Source organism: Psammomys obesus, unplaced genomic scaffold (assembly GCF_907164565.1).
Source record: "Psammomys obesus unplaced genomic scaffold, mPsaObe1.curated_primary_1811, whole genome shotgun sequence".
NCBI lineage: Eukaryota > Metazoa > Chordata > Mammalia > Rodentia > Muridae > Psammomys > Psammomys obesus.
The window spans coordinates 13,377,802-13,394,871 of record NW_026592510.1 but is presented as its reverse complement, the minus strand read 5'-3'; the positions used below and the strand labels follow the sequence as shown (position 1 = coordinate 13,394,871).

The 17,070-nt window shown below is 45.0% G+C and overlaps 1 protein-coding gene across 4 annotated transcripts in view; it reads left to right on the top strand.

The window, feature by feature from the left end:
• The first annotated feature begins 3,757 nt into the window (after positions 1-3,757).
• Apba1 (amyloid beta precursor protein binding family A member 1) overlaps positions 3,758-17,070 on the top strand; it is a 198,502-nt gene continuing 185,189 nt past the window's right edge. For 3 of the 4 annotated variants that reach the window (XM_055613900.1, XM_055613899.1, XM_055613896.1), the window contains exon 1: positions 3,758-3,930. The gene's annotated coding sequence lies outside the window, so the exon portion shown is untranslated. Of the gene's footprint in view, positions 3,954-17,070 lie in introns of all 4 variants that reach the window. The other variant, XM_055613897.1, reaches the window with a different exon arrangement.

Sequence of the window (17,070 nt, the reverse complement as noted above, 5' to 3'; positions counted from 1 at the left end):
AAAATAAAAAAATCTAAAAATAAATTTAAAAAATCACTTTGGAGTGGGTTTCCTACACAGAGCACCAGGGTGTCTCCCAGTGTGTCAAATAAATATAACTACACTACAAAAATTGTTAGGCTCATAGTGAGTGGGTGTGATTCAGTGAGTTTAGCCCATTTGAGAACTGAGGAAAAAAAGAAGTGAAGCTATGTAGCCAAGGCAGGACTTCCACCCAGAAAAGAATATAAAGGCAAGCCTATAGACATTTGGGAGGTATATTGTCCATGATTTTGTTTTATTCATACATTTTTAAACACGTTGGCAAAAATATCTATATTGTACTATAACTAGATAGGTTGCTGGAGTATCAAATACTAGCAAAACCTAAACTGAGGGGGAGGGAACATATTACCAAAGGTTACTACTATGTGATTTTCCTATGGACAGTCTCAGCTTTTAAGGCTCAGACTCCAAGATTGAAACAGAGACTAGTCACTCAAAGACATCGAAATCAAGGGACAATATCACCTGATATCAGGAGAGTTTGTGCGTAATTTGGGCTGTCTAGAACCACTTCAGAGCCCAGAAGATGTGCTCACATAACCATGGAGTTTGAATGAAGTTACTGAATCCCATAACCTCAAGGTTTCCACGGTCACAAAGAAAACTAAGTAAGTCAAATATTTGCATAAACGTAAATAAAATATAAATAAAAACATAAGTGGTAAACAGTACTCAGACAGTTAAGATAGGCAGGCTCAGGGCATGCTGATGGAGCAGGGAACCTCAGAATGGTACTGGAGAGGATCGTTACCCATGAGCCCTGGGGAGACCCTCCTTGGTTCTTAAATATGAGGCTTAACACTGCCATGTACAGATTTCTGACCCACAAGCAGCAAGGGACAAGGCTTTAACTTAGGTCCTAGTCCCTTGGCCCCTTGTCTATATATTGTTACCTGCTACAGTGGCTGGCAGTTTGCCAGTACTTCATATATGCCCATTGAAACCAAGAATAGCACTTTTGATTTTGTTAATAGCAGAAGATGGACACAGATATGTGAAGTCCTTATAAAAGTATCGACACTAAGGTAGAAACTGACCAGTACTGCAGACCCAGGGAATCTATAGATAGATAGACTAACACTAAAGGAAGGGTGTGATATAAATGCCATCTGGACCTATCCATTTCCTACCCTGAACTACAAATGTGGTTTTGAGCTTCCAGGTGGATGAGGCACAAAGATACCATCCAGCAGGAAGAATATCTACATTTTCATTGGAAGGAAGATTTCCATATACAAACATTTGGTAAATAATTGACATTATAGTGATGTTAACCAGGTGATTTTACTCATTTGCTTTAATCAGAACCAAGCCCCTGTGATAGAAGATGGAGGGTAAAGTATTATCAAAGCAATAATGTCATGGTTTGGTGGGACTATGGAACAACAGACAGAAAAAGTGAGCTAGCAGACCAAAATAATAGCAAGCTGATACATCTGTAGCAGTTACTTCTCTTGAAATTGCTACAACAAAATGACAGACAAAAGCAACTAAAAGAAGGAAGGCTCCATCACGGTGGAGCAGGCATGGCAGCCCGCATACCGTGGTGACTGGTCACGGTGAGCCCATTGTCACGAAGCTAAGTGAGGAGCCAAATGTTGGGCACCATGTCATTTCTCCTGTCTATCCAGGCTACAGTCACTCTGTGAAAAGGTTCTGTCTACATCTAGGGAGGGTCTTCCTGCTCTGTCAAATCAGTCTAGCAATTTCCTCAGAGACGGTCTCTAGCGTGTCTCTAAAGCTTATCAGGTTGACGAAGCTTAACCACCACAGTGTCAAAATGAGCCTTTCTGATTTAAGAAGATAAGCTAGCTTCCTCCTTTAAGCCACGGTACACGGAGAGTAGGGAAACAGAAACAACTACAGAAATGGCATCGCTCCCAAAAGCGGTACACGGGAAAGCAAAGGTAAAAACGAACAGTCCTGGGAGGTAGAAGACACACCGACCCCATGAGGCGGTTACCAGAAGGGTAGCAATCTGTCCTGATTTCGTTTTCCTGTCCTGGACTGTGAGCCTGCACCGTCCCTCAGGCACCTTTCAAGTACAGAAACGTGATCATGCCAAGTCTTACTGGATCAGTCCCAACTCTCAATACCCCCCAGTGCCTTTTCCTTTCTTTCCATTTTTTTATTTTTGTATTATTATTAGTCAAGAGGTAAAAGCCGTGGCTGTTGCCAGTTTCAGCAGGCCTGTGCTTCAGTGCTGCCTAAGGGGCCCTCACACCTTTCCTTCCTTCTAACTGGTCTCCTGAAAAGGCCTTTTCCTCAGGCAGCCCAGGCAACATCACACAGACACTCTTGGTTGTGTAACATTTTTCCCAGGATGCTATGAGTTCGGGGAGGGTGAAAAGGACCCTATCTGGCTTTCACCCGTGAGAGTATCTTTACTGACAAAAATGAATAGATAAATGAATGTCACAGGACAAGCAACAATGAAATACACTTCTGGTATATGTTTAAGTTTTATTAAAATATATTTAGGAGGCAGGAAACACTATAGTTTTTTTTTCGTCAGAGCAAATAAATTAATTATGAAGAAGGGTGCAAAAATTCATGTGGATTTTAAGGCTAAACAAGAATTGTGGAATGCTTCAGGCTACGCCCTGAGGGTATTTCTGGAGGTGCGTGCTTGATATGGAAACGCCGTGCAGTGATAGATTCGTCTCTCCCGAGGTCGGAGAAGCAAGGCTCATCTTCATTTCCTCAGATGAGAATATGTGTACGATGAGGGACTTGAAAATTACAAGGTTTCCGAGGCATATGACACTTAATTTTTTTTTAACTGAGAACTCTGTCCCGAAGAGGGGAGAGGATGAAGCTATCACGTTGCCTATTACCGGTGGGGCTGACGCCTGAACCCAGGGCCCCTCCGGGGGGAGGGGGCCAGTCCAGCTTTTGATTCAGGCTCAGCACCTGCCACCTGGCGTCTGCTGCAAAAGGTCCCCATCCTCCCGAGATCCGAGTCATATAGCGGGCGGATCGCCTGCGCCGGGCTGGAAGACTCTTTTAAGCTCCTAGCAACCGGCACCGTGAAGCCGAATGGACCATTTCCCGACCCCGCCTTCCAGACGCCTTTTGGGTGGGGCGGGACTGGGCAGCGCCCCTGGTGGGCAGCCAAGCGCCCGGCTTGTTCCGTCTGTGCCCGCGCGGGCGCCCCCTAGCGACCACACGCGTCCAGCGCCGCGTTGCGAGCCCGAAGCCTTTTCCGCGGCGCCGCGGGGTTTCAGGCCCCCGGGAGCGGGAAAGCCCGGAGTCCCTAGGCAAAGGACACGCACCGCCGTCCACGCGGCTGCTCGGTTCTGTGGCCTAAGCGTGACCAGACCCCAGACGCAAAGGCCGGGCCCGGGATGTGCATCAGGGATCTGGGGCCGAGGACGCTGGAGGTGCCCGTGGGTCCCCGCGGGAGTCAGCCACGTCGTCCACCCCAGGCTCCCGGCCTGGAGAGGGAGGGGACTCGCGCACGGCCACGGCGACGGGTGCGGACACCTCGCACGCTTACGCGCGCCCGAGCGGGACTCCTGCGCCGCCGCGTCGGGCCCGCGCCGCGCGCACCCGCGGGTGGGCGTGGGAGGCAGGGGCGCAGCTGCCCGCGGCGTGCGCGCGCTGCCCGCGCCGCCAGTCGCAGCCTCCCGTCCCCGGCGCGCGTCACGAGGACGAGCAGGCGGCGAGCAGGGGGTGGGGCCGCGGCCGGAGGGGCCCGAGCGGCTGCCGAGCCACAGAGCCGGAGCCGGGGCGCGGGCGGCTGCGGTCCCGGTGGCAGCGGGGGAAGATGGTGGCGCTGCAGGCGGGAGCGGCTGGAGAGCAGCTTTATTCCCAGGCTTGGCACGGTCGTTGTCACTAGCGCCGCCTGCTCCCGCGGGCCCGCGGACCCAGCTGTCAGGCAAGGTACCACCGCCGGGGCGGGCTGGGTGAGTGCCGGGCGCCCGACGCCCCGGACGGAGCTCGGGTCCTCGTGGAGGGGGCGATCCCGGGAGCTAAGGGTGCTGCGTGGAACAATAGTGCGGATGAACAGGGACAGCAGGCGACATCCAGGGGGGCAATGCTTGGAGCCAGCGAGGCGGGGGAAGGGTGTGTACCAGAGAGATGCCAGGCGTCCGGTGCGCGCTGAGATACCCGGCTTTGGGAAGAGCTGGCCGGATGACAGTCATGGCAGGAGCGTGTGTGTGTGAGTGTGTGTGTGTGTGTGTGTGTGTGTGTGTGTGTGTGTGTGTGTGTGTGTGTGTGTGTGTGTGATAGCAGAGGGGATGGAGGTGGCAGATCCGAGGTGCAGGGGGGATGACATTTCCAGGAATCCCTGCTAGGATCGTGAAACCGTGAGGTGGGCAGGATGCACTTGGTGTGTGAAGTGTGGAGGGAGGCACAGGGCAAGGCCGGGGTTGTAAAACCCCGTGTGGAAGTGTGTAGTGTGCAATTGGATCCACGCTCTCAAAAAACTGCGCCCCACAACCAGCGGTCTGCTTTCGCTGACTCGATGCCGCCAGCTAACACTGTGGGACAGTATTGGTTGTTTTGACCCTCCAAGTCTGAAAACAGTTTCTGTTCTGCTTCTGTTCTTGAGTGGCTGGGGGTAGGGGTTCTGGGTTCCCCTTTCCCTGACCTCATAACCCCGGGATGTGGAAGTGAGCTTTTTGCTTTGAGAGGCACATGGTAGGAAAAGAGGATAATTGGTTGCCCCTTTGGGGTTGCTGGTGGCCCTGGTTCTGAAGTGAGCTTTGCCGGCACTTGCCAGCTTCTCCTGGACTGCCTGACTCTGCAATTTCTATTGTTTATGTCCTGTCTAACCTAAAGAGAAGGGTGTTTCATGGTCCACCTTCCTCTCCTCTTCCCACAACTTTTATCAACAGACTCCCTTCCACATTGAAGTACTGAAAACCTTCTGGCTGAAGGACGGGTAGTCTTTGTGTTGCTTCTTTTAGAATAAACTCCGGAGGTGTGTAAAGAGGGTGGAGGGCTTCAAAAATAAAAAAGAGAGATTGGGAAAGGGGTAAAAACGAGGAAAAGAGCATACCGAGAAATGTTTTACGTCCTCTTGGGTGTTTTCTATGGGAAATGAGATACTCTATTTCTGCTGCTAACATCCACTCTCCTGGCTCTCACAATGGTTAGAAGGTCCATTTAGGGACTGAAATCTCCGGAGACCCGTGGTGATAAGATCTCCGGTCAGTAAAGACCCGCTTTCCTTCCCAGTCCAGCTCACTCGTAGGAAATTTGGCAAATGTCCGGCTCTCTAGTGATGTCTAGGAACCAGGACACAGAAAAGCACTCAGAGTCCACAGATGCTTAAATTTCTCTGCGTAATAAAGATAGGGCTGGGTGGAGAGGAAGTAAGATGGCATATTTATATGTGTGCCCATTGCAGCTTGGTCCCCTGGAGTCTGTATTTCTCCTGCAGTATCCGTAAGAGTGAATGTACCTTTATGCTAATAGCTCAGTACTTTATTGAAATTATATGAGTGGATTAAACTGCTTGGGACATATTTCAGTCATATTACCTTAAATTCTACTGAATTGCTGTGAGAACCCAAAAGGGCTGCCCTTAGCCTCTTTAAAAAGGCTGTAGTAATCAAGGCTTTACAAACAAACATACAATATATTGATACCAAAGAGTTCTTTCTTTTTCTTTAATTTTTTTAAAAATTTTGTTCCTTGGGCAAAGATTACATTATCCCATTGATACTAAGCCTGTCCACATGTGATTTTTCCTTCTCACTTATCATTGTTAAAAATTAATGATGATATATGGACCAGGTCTTCTGGAAGCTGTCAATGTAAAATAAATTTCCTCATGTCCTTCAAGTCAAGCTTCTAAAATTTTAATGTGAGGTTGTTGGATCTCACCCAAGATTTAAAGGAGGATTTATAAAAATGAATTTTGAATCTTAGTTCTTCACTCTTATTGCTTCAGCCATGTATCTTTCTGACGGATGTAAATCACTTAAGAGGTTTTGGTTTCTTTACTTTAAAAAAGTTATTCTCTCTGTATTTGCAAGTAAAACCATATTTATAAATTTCTTATAAGAGAGCTCAAGAGCATTAGAAATTGCTAACATAGATAACCTGATTAGAGAAAGAACTGCACAGCAGCACAATCAATGACTTTAGAATTTTTAAATTTTCTTTCTCATGTAAATGAGATAATTTTTCAAATGTGATGCCCTGTTTTTCTAACGTTTGGCCTGGTGAGGTTAAAGGTACAGCTCAAATCTGTAATTCAGTTTGGTAAATGGCTGTACCGTTCCCCACAGCCCGCAGCAAGCCATTTGTTTTGCGCGAATGCCTTTTCTTCACTTAAAGTCGTCTTAATGCTTTCTTCTTCTATTTTTAAAAGTTTGTTCTTTCAGAAGACTTGGAAGTAAAAGACGTTTGAAAATTGACCTGCAAGGCCAAAAGAAATAAACCATGGTGCCACTGGGAAATTGGGCTTTTATGGTACGAGAAGGAAGAAATGGAGAGAACCGCAAGCAGTGAACACAGACTTGTTCTTTAATAAGTTGGGTGGTGAAGGAGAGGGTGATACATCAAAGGAATGGCACAGCAGCGGGAGGAAAGCATACTTCATAGGCCCAGGATATGAATCCATTAAGAGGAAGGGAGATATAAGTGGGAAGCTAAGATGATAAAGCCTTCAAGATGGTGAGCCATACAGGTGGAGGCATGGCTCCAGAGATGGGATGGGGAATTCTGAGATGGAAGGAAAGGAATATGGTTATAATCTCAGAAAAGATGAAGACAAGTTGAGGCTAGGAGTAGGATAACAAAGGCTTGTGGCAATGTGGAAAACTGGCGTGAGTGAATGACCATCACCCAGCAAGGAGGGCCTCTGTGTTTGAATTTATAGAGGAAGCAGCAAGCCCTATACAAGCTGTGCTTTGACAACTACTTAATTTTTGCAGTAGTGAACATTCAATACTGTTAAATTCAGTGGGATTTCTGTCCCTTATTCTTCATGGAAGGAATGCTCACTTTTAAAATTGCCTGAATTGTCTGAAACTTCATTTGAAGATTTTCCTATGAGAACTTTCTCTTGGGGACCTTTGAGTTCAATAAATAAGGCCTGTAATAAAACAATGGAGAAAACAAGGCTTTTTTTTTTTTTACGAGAAACTTTTTTTATATATTACAGCAAGATGTGGCTTTTACAGTGAAGTGTAAAGTTGACTTTTCAAAACTCAAATATAGCACCTTACCCAACACCACGCCCATCATAAGTATTTGACATGCTTTTGTCACATGAATTCATAAATAAATTAATTTGTTTTGGTAAGTTAAATATAGTCTCTGAGATCTGAAATTTCAGAATTTATGCATGACAGTAGATACTCAGTGAATTATATTCTATGACCTGTCCAAGGTTATGATAATATAAACTTCTCTATGTATTCATACCTGCTACATACATTAATCTTGAAAAACAAGGACATTGTTTTCCAACAAAATACCTACGCGTGTTTGAGACCCTTGAGTATGACGATTCCAGATAAAATTATGAAATTTTATCTGTAGCTAATGATAATTTGAGGTTCTAAGGATGAAATCTGTGTGTACTTTTAACAAATATTGATCAAACACCCTCTCTGGGCCAGGCTAACTGCGGGGATAGAAATGGGATTGCGGGGGGGGGGGCGGCGCTGGAAGAGTCCCTAACATCACAGAGTTTTTTTTTTGAGGGGGAGACTACAAGGAAAGAAATAAGTGACATGAAATGACATGTACGGATAAGAATAAAATGGTGGGAAGGAACTAGGTAGAAGGCTCAGTCATGAAAGTGTGCAAGCAGGAGGACTGGAGTCTGGATTTCTAGAGCCTACACAAATGCCAGGCGGCCTACCTGTCATTTGAGCTGCAGAAGACAGACAGGGGATCCCCAGATTGTCTGGAGAGGTGAGCCACGTTGCCAACCTCTTTGTTTGGTTAAGAGAGCTCGCCTCAAAATAATTTCAGCATCAATCTAGGGCCTGCTCATGCATGCACATGCAAATATGCATACATGTATATACATACCACACACACAAACACATGAGAAGAAAGAAAGGGGGGGAAGAGACTAAAACAGGGGAGGCAATACAGTGGGACAACGGAGGAGATGATGTTATAATAGGACCGCCAGAGAAGACTGTACAAGCTTTAAAATGAGAGGGAGCAGGCCATAAAAACGTTGGCGAGAAGGGCTATAGGCAGAATATGCTTTCCGAGCTCAAGGGCCTGCGGGGAAGCACCTTTTTGGTTCGGTGGTTTACCTGGACATAAGGCGCCTCACCTGATTGAGGGAGCAGCCACTTAGAGAGGTATCTGCTTTGCCTTTCAGTGTGAAATCTGCCGCCCACACGGTTACCTTGTTACCAAGTTGTGTTTCTGAAAAGGTGTGTGCTCTCAGCCAAGCATGATAAAGCTGGAAAACCCGAGGAGTGACTGTGTGTAGCTCTAAGATGCTAGCCTGCCGGAAGTGGTCCGCCAGCTTGGAGCGTTGAATCCTCTTTAAATGTGGTAGTCTTCTCTTTCCCCCAACCCCACACTTCAACTCTTATTTGCAAGGGCAAGGTCATCCAGGCTAGAACTCTGTTTTGTTCTAGTGGCTAGAACCCATAACACAATGGACAACGCTGTGCATTAGTAGGAGATCATTAAATACTCACCGTCAGTCATTAAATAAGACACTTCCAATGATTTTCAGTTATAAGCCTGAAGCCAGGTATAAGGGCTGAGTGTATAACCCCCTTTTGGTTTGCTTTCTGCAGTCAGCTGGCTGCTTTCCAAAGCAGGACAGCAAATCAGCGTATGATACTGAGCTCATTTATGCATTTAGATGCTGGAACAAAGACTTGGGTCCAGATAGTTTCTTTGGAAGACACGCCCAAGAAATAAAAATTGAGAGTGAAGAACTCAAGACAAAGAGAGGAAGCAAGCCAATCAGAGATGAGTTAATGAACAGGTCACTGCTTTAAGCAACGGATGTGTAGACCACAACTTAGAATCACACACTGGAGGAAGGGAAACCTGAGGAATCTCCCCACCCTGCAGAGATAAGTCCCCAGCACTTTCAGGCTGCTGGTGTAAGCCTGAGCATTGTTCAGAAGCACTGAAGAAAGCCCCCGGCAGAAAAGCAGAATGAACTAGCTGGGATGCAAAGCAGTGTGTTGGGCACAGTCAATCAAAGTTGTAGATAAGCTCAGAAGTGGCCCGAGGAGGCCCAGAGCCTCTGTTCCATAGGACAAAGAGACACCATAAGAATTATTTTGACAGATTAATAGTTGGTTTGGCAGCAATTATTTTTACTATAGGAATTTAAATTGCTGCAACAGCTGCCCATATTCCATTCACTCACAGCCATTGATAGTGCTCAGAACTGGAGATGCACATCACCCTCGGCTCTCATGTGTAAAGTACTCTTGATTATAAGGTGGCCCCAAGTTTTCCACAAAAGGTTTTGAAAAAGGTTTCATGGCCACTTGAATATATATATATATATATTCTAATAATATGCAAATTGCAAATAGTGAAATGTCTGCTTATACCTAATGTGTTAATTTACCTGAACATATTTAAAATTGTATATGTAAAATTAATAATATTGAAATAATACATCTACTCTCCTACATTATGAAATCATTTATTCTCATAAACCTTAAACTTCTGTGCTCATTAGTTTTGTCAGCTTGATGCAAACTAGAGTCACCCGGGAAAGGGGAAACCATCTGATGGTCCTGTGGGTATGTCTGTGTGGCATTTTCTCCACTGATGATTGGGAAGAGAGGCCACAGCCTACTGTAGCCAGTGTCAGACTTGTGCAGGTGCCAGGGCTATAGAGAGTAAGCTGAACAAGTCATGGAGAGCAAGCTAGTCAGCGGTGTTCTTCCACGGCCTCTGCTTCAGTTCCTGCCTCAGGGTTCCTTCCCTGCCCTACTTCCGTGATAGACTGTGACATGGATGTGTAAGCCAAATAAACCCTTTCCTCTCAGAAGCTGGTTTGGTCAGCATTTTATCAGAGTAGCCCAAAACACACTGGGACAACGGCTGAGCATGTCATCACGAGACCACTTTGTGTTGTCCATTCCCTTCCTTGTTGGGATGGTACCACTTGAGTCTCTATAATATGCTGCCACTGTGAACTCATTGCTCAGTTCCAGAGCACAGGAACGTCTCTTTTTTTCTTCCTACAGGAGTATCATGGTGTCCCAACCCATGCTTTTCCATAGTCGTGTCAGGACATCCGGGGAAATTCCTACTTAAATTTGCATTAGCTCTTGGTCTGCTTTCCTCATGGATACAGTCGTTTATGGTATTCCAATCACGTGGCCCGCATAAGCAGCCTCTGTCTTGTATTGTTGGGTCTGTTTCCCCCCAATAGCTATCAGGCAGCCCCTGAAACACTGTTGCTTTTCACGCAGCCAGCAGTCTTACAGCTTACCCATTGTAGACGCACTCCCTCTTTAAAGTCTGTTGCTGTCACTCCAGCATTAACGACCTGCTTGATTTTTTCAGTGCCAGTTGACTCACAGGTAATAGGCTTTTGGGTTTCTGACAATCAGATTAAAGTAACTAAGAGAATGCTGTACAAAATGGGGAAACTTTGTAGGCATTCAAACATAAAACAGATATTTTTTTCTGTCCTGAAGTGTATATTGGGGCTTTTTTTGAATAGCTGTTTCATTTTATTTTGGCGTCTGTGAAGTGACCATGAGAAGTTGTCAAGGTATGACTGTGCAAAGCCAACTCTGCCTGCCAGGTTTCTCCAGAAGCTTCCTCTTCCGTTCCTTGGCATACTCATTAGTGTGAAAAAAATAACACCGGTTTGCTTTGTAAAGGAGTGATTGTTTATCGTCCAAATTATATAAGGACCTATGTACCTGACTTATGATGACTCTGTATCTCTTGATCAATTTTGTATTTATTAATAGTTACATATTATTTAAAAAAAGTATACTTGACAAGGGATACCTAAGTATCCTCCTTTCCCCACAAGTAGTTGCACTATTTTGTGATAGTATCTTTTGATGTTGCCCTAGCTGCCTTTGAACTAACCATCTTCCTGTCTCAGTCTCCCTTAGTAGCTAGGATTGCAGGCATGCCAGGCCAATCCAAGTTTTAGCATATTTTAATGCAGTGGGAAAGTTTGTCACTTAAAGGAAATTTCATTTAACAGGAGTAATTGCATCCTAACTGTTCTATTCAATGAGTTAAGATTATTATACTAGACTTTACTGCTGTGGTTCACCTTTGGTCGTACCTGGGTTTTTTTTCATGTTCTGACCGTCATTCTTCGCAGGCACACAATGGCACTGTAGATGATTGTGTGTGAGTATACTTACACATATACACCGTTGAAACAAGTTTGTAGAACAGTATCTGTCTTCTGTTACATGTGGTGCGCTCTGTTTTCTGCCCTCTTCTGCTTCTATTTTTTTTTTTTTTCATGTTTGCCAACAGGCTAAACTGATCTCAGTGCTAATGGGTCTTGACACACAGTGTGAAACACACTGCCCCATTATATTAAGCCTGTCGGAAGAGCGCTTATTTTCTTATAATATGAAATAATTTCCTGTCTGAAGGGTTTTTTTTTGTTTCAAATCATTAACATATTTGGGTATTTGGTGGTGTGGGTGTAGATGTCACAACACTCAGAAAAGGAAACTTTGAATATTTTATTTACAAAAGGAGAAATTATGTGAAGTATTGAAAAGCGTGCAAAATGGGATGCGGATTGGTTCCTCGTGAAATCTGGTAGCTTTCAGGGTAGCCCTGGTAAGTGTGGCTCCTTACATATGGGCTCCTCTCTTCTCATGGCTCTTTTCTGTCCCCTCCTTCTGAGGCCCTTTTCCCGGCTTGTGGCCATGCTAGTGTCTGGATGTTCAATTCAGACACTGGATTCTAATTTTAGTTCACTGTATTTTTCCTCGTTGTGAAAATGGTTTTTGTATCCACTTTTCTTTCAAATGACTTGGAAACACAAGGATCTTTTTGCCTGAACTGACACTTGGTGAAGTTTTGTTCCAAAGGAGATAGAACTTAGTCCATAGATGAAGGTTTCCATAGTGATGGGCTGAACAAAAGCCTAACTGAATCTCTTGTGTGTTGCCGAGGATTGAACCTAGGGCTTCATACGTGCTGGGCGAGCTGCATTCCCAGCCCAAGCCTACATCCAGGCACCACTGCATACTTTATGGCTGTCTAGTTGTGTAACACACATACATATCAAACCGCTCTCTGCAATCTCAGTGTGTTCTCAGTGCAATGACTACAAGCAGATCAACACGAAGGAGTGCGGGGTTCAGCGGCATTATATACAGCACCCACATGCCTAACTAAGGTTTTGCCTCCTAATGATTTTACAACTTCAAAACTGCATCAGCAGAATAATTATAGCTGAGATGGAACTTTGAGATCCACAGTGGTTTTCTCAGAAACCGAAGGACAAGGCAAAGGGAAATATCCTGAGGTCCATGGATCGGAATGAGGCAAGGTTGCTCCTGGTGTCCAAGTCTCTTCTGTCTTTCTGCCCTCTCAACAGCCTTCTCACCTTATCTGCTCAAGCTGGACTTATGATGCCCTCATTTGTGTGTGTCAGTGAGTGAATGAGTAAATAAATGTGTGTGTGTGAGAGAGAGAATATGAAAGTATATGAGTGTGTGTGAGTATGTATGAGTGAAAGTGTATGTGAGAGAGTGTCTCTATGAGTGAGAACGTGTATGTGAGAATATATGTGCAGGACTGAGGGTGTGTGAATGGAAGTGTGTGTATGAGAGTGTGTGAGGATGAGGATGAGAGAGAAAGTTTGTGTGTGTGTGAAATTATATATATATATATATATATATATAGAGAGAGAGAGAGAGAGAGAGAGAGAGAGACAGGAGAGAGAGTTGTGTGCTGCATGGACACCTCTAGTCTGGATACCATGAACTGGGAAAAATTCAAGATGAGTCAGAATATGGTGCCACCAGCAATGAGCAGGGCTGCGCCTCAGCTTTCCCAGCAGCCTAAGGCCATGAAACATGGCCTCCCCACTGCTTCCCACACTGCCATTGAAAAGCTAACTGAGACCTGAAAGGCTGAAGAAAGGTAAACATACCTCATCCTTCATAATGGCACTAAGCAAAAATGACTCCTAGGCCCTACCACTGCCTTCCTGTACTCCAGCGGTTGGCAGACTTTTCTATCCTGTACCATGTATAGTCTTTGTCACAGTTTCTCAGTTCTTCTGTTGTAACATGGAAGCAGCCCTTGACACTGTGAAAGCCAGAGCCATAGCTGTGCTCTGACAGGGGCATTCAAGGATGCTAAAATTTCATAAGATTTTCATATGTCAGAAAATTTTAACTGTCCTTCATTTTTTTTTCCAGCTATCTAAAAATATAGACCTGTTTCAGTTCTTAAGCAGTTCAGTGCCAGGCAATTGGGTAGGTCCGCCTCATGGACCTCAGTTTGCTGACTCATGGCCTGGGTTTTCATAGAGTTTTGCTTCACTTTAGCACCCACAGGTAAGACCCCAACTCTTCTATATGCACAGCACACCTGTGCACACATACTTCCTGTGCAGTACTCTTCACAGAGTAAACGTCAGGAGAACCTTGCTGGTCTGTGAACCCTGTTTTTCTGTCTATAAACGAAGTCCTGCCTTGATTCTATCAAACCTTTGGGAGTAGCTGAGTTCATGGTTCTGTGATTAAATTTAGGGGCGCTGAGATTCTTGCCTGGAGGTTTTACCCCTTCTGCTATCTACCATAAAAGGAAAAGAATGTCCAGGAAGAAAGAAGAGAAAACAAACAGACAAAACAAAGCCAGCGTTTCAGCAGGAAAGGGGCTTGCTGGACAGTTAACCACCCAGGCCAATGCTTCCGTCCCTGGGCTTTCTGTCCCTCCAGGCTGCCACTCCTGGGTTTTGCTGGTCACTAGCTCTGCTGTCATTTCCTCAAAGTTGGACACAGGACCAAACTTCCACACTAGCCACACAGAAAGAGAACCTAATGAAATGTAGTTACCTTTTGTGTGCACTGAGGAACTACGCAAGTATTCTTTCTGGAGAGCAAAGGTTTGGTCATAGCTCCTGTCTCACTTAAGAATAATTTCAGTTTAGTCAGAAACAGTGGTGCTCGCCTGTAACCCCTGGGGAGGGAGAGGCAGGCAGATCTCTGTGAGTTTGAGGCCAGCCTGGTCTACAAAGTAAGTACAGGATAGGATTTCTACACAGAGAAACCCTAAATCAAAGAAACAAAAGCCAACAAAACAAAAAGAATAATCTCAACTTCAAACTTGGAAGCTGGATTATTAGGAAGTACGTAACTTTCAACTCATCTTCTCAAATGGGGTGTGCAAACACAGGATGATATTGTCATAGTTGTATCCTGTAGTAAAAACGGGTGCTCCCAACTTATGATGAGGTTATGTCCTGATAAACCAACTAGAAATCAAAACGAAGTAGGAAATGCATTCAATCCCCCTAACCTACCGAACACCCTGGCCTAGTAACACACTTCATTGTAGAGCACCAGCTGCTTGCCCTTGTAATCTTGTCTGGCTGGGAGCTTCAGCTCCCTGTCACTTCCCAGCATTCTGAGACTATGGCATCCACGTGTCAGCCCTAGAAAAGATCCATATTCACAATCTGAGAAATGCCCTTTCTACTAAAATGGATATAAACTTTGTATCATCATGAAGAGAGAAATCATAAATTTAACTATTGTAACTTAGAGGCTGTTTGAGTTAGGGTTTCTATTGCTGCAACATAGAAACATTATAATAAAAAAAAGCTTGGGGAGAAAAGAGCTTATTTGGCTTACACGTCCTTATTGCTGTTGAAGTCAGAACAGGAGCTCAAACAGGGAAAGATCCTGGAGACAGGAGCTGATACAGAAGCCATGGAGGGGTACTGGCTTTCTCCACATGGCTTGCTCAGCCTGATTTCTTACAGAACCCAGGACCAGTAGCTCAGGGATAATGACACCACCACGGTGCCCTCCCACGTTGATCACTAACTGAAAAAATGCCTTACAACTGGATCTCATGGGGGCATTTTCTCAACTGAGGCTCCTTCCTCTATGATGACTCTAGCTTGCATCAATATGACACAAGAAAACAGCCTGTTCAGATACCATCTGTATATGACTCTATAATAAGACTTTTTTTCTGTGCGTGCGTGCGTGTGTGTGTGTGTGTGTGTGTGTGTGTGTGTGTGTGTGTGTGTGTTGTATGCATGTGTTAGGAGGTTGCAAGAAAGGACTATACTAGCTAATCGAGATCAAAATCATTAATAGTATAAATTCCTGATTAAAATTTATTAAAGAAAAGAACAATGAGGTCAGTTTCCAAGTAGATCCTTTATCTCAGCCTGCCAAAACATTAATTTGCTATGACTTGGAAAAATGCATGGTATGTGTAAAATAAATTATAACGTGTGCTTTTGATTTGTGCATTATGATTGCTGTGGCAGATGATCCCTCGCCTTAAAGACAGAATGTTAAGCAAGTGTTAAAAGTGTGTGTTCCCATGCAAGTGATGTGAGAGCTCTAAAGCCTGCTTGGGGACGAGCAGAGGATAAGGGGCTTGGGATTCTGTTCCTATTATGTCTAAGCTGCTCCACATGAGACACAACATAGTGCTTACCAGCTGTGCAAGGACTGTTTGCAAAATTACTCTTAGTGAATGAATGGCGAAGGGGCGGGGTGTGTGGGGAGGGCAGGCTTAGAAATCGCTGGGTGGTGGTGGGTAGCTAAGTTTCCATCTGTCGCCAGTGTCTCATGTGGAAAGGCACTCCCCTTGTAGAAATGGAGAACATGCTTATGAAGGTGAGTGATTTGAGCTTCATTTACTGTGTTGTCTGTGCATTGTGCTCATGTGAGACCTACCTAAGACTGACGCTTTCCTTCCTTCCCACTCCAAACTCTTTCCTCCTCCCACTTGTGAAATGACAGTGAGCTAATGTGGATCTCATTCTTTACTTTGATGGCTCTCTCCTATGCTGGAGGCTCTTAGCCAATGTCTGGCTGCCACTACTTGCCCATTCTCAGGGCTGTGACACTAAAGCTGGCCAGATCTATAGTAGCCGCTGAGGTCTAGGTGTTGCCCATCAGATTCTGTAGAAGCAGACAGAGAGAAGGAGGTTTGTGTGCCTCTGGGCTGCTTTATTAAAGGAGATAGCTCTGTCAGGGAAAGTGGGAAGGAAGGGAAAGAAAGTCAGGCCAGGGTGTGAGCTCAAAGGGCCTTCTTGTAGGGTAACCTCACCCTGGGGGTAAGGATGGAGGTTGGGGTGGGATCTCAGAGTGACATGCCGCTTCACTTCAGCATTTATCTTCTAAGACAGGGAAGCTTCTGGTTCCTCCTGCATGCCTGTCAGACACTGACAGGCTGTTGGAGAGACCCAGTCTGTCATGGGAAAGAACTCAGCATGCTGCTGGCTTCAGGGGACAAGTGTGTTGCTCAGAGCAGAGGCCCAGAGAGGCCTACTGAACTTTTCCAATGGGTCCTCTGTTTCCAGAATGTTCTTCATGTCATTCTTCGATAGGCATGTAGCACTAGATTCCACAGTCTCACCATTCCAAAGAGACGTGTTGAAATATCCAGTTGGTGAAGCTTTTCTCATACTCTCTTTGTAGTCTTATATCTGATGTACATCTTATACTCACTAAAATGGGTTCTTGGTGGGGGGGAGGATAGATAATTTTATTTGTCTCTTTGCCATCTTCAACCAGGTACTGCCCAAAACAAAGGCAACAAGGGGGCTTTACAACTTCATTAAAGAGCTAGGTTGCTTGCGTGCTTAAAATTTTATGTCCCTGGGACTGGAGAGGTGCCCCCATGGGTCAAAAACTCTCCTTGCTCTTCCTGAGGATTCATGTTAGTTTGCCAGCACCCATGTAGGGCGGTCCAGAACTACCTGCAATTTCAGCTCCAGGGGATCTGACGCCCTCTTCTGACCTCTGTGAGTGCCTGTGATTATCCACTTAACCCTTACACAGATACAGACCTACACTTAATTAAAAATATTTGTGATATATATATATATATATATATATATATATATATATATATATATAT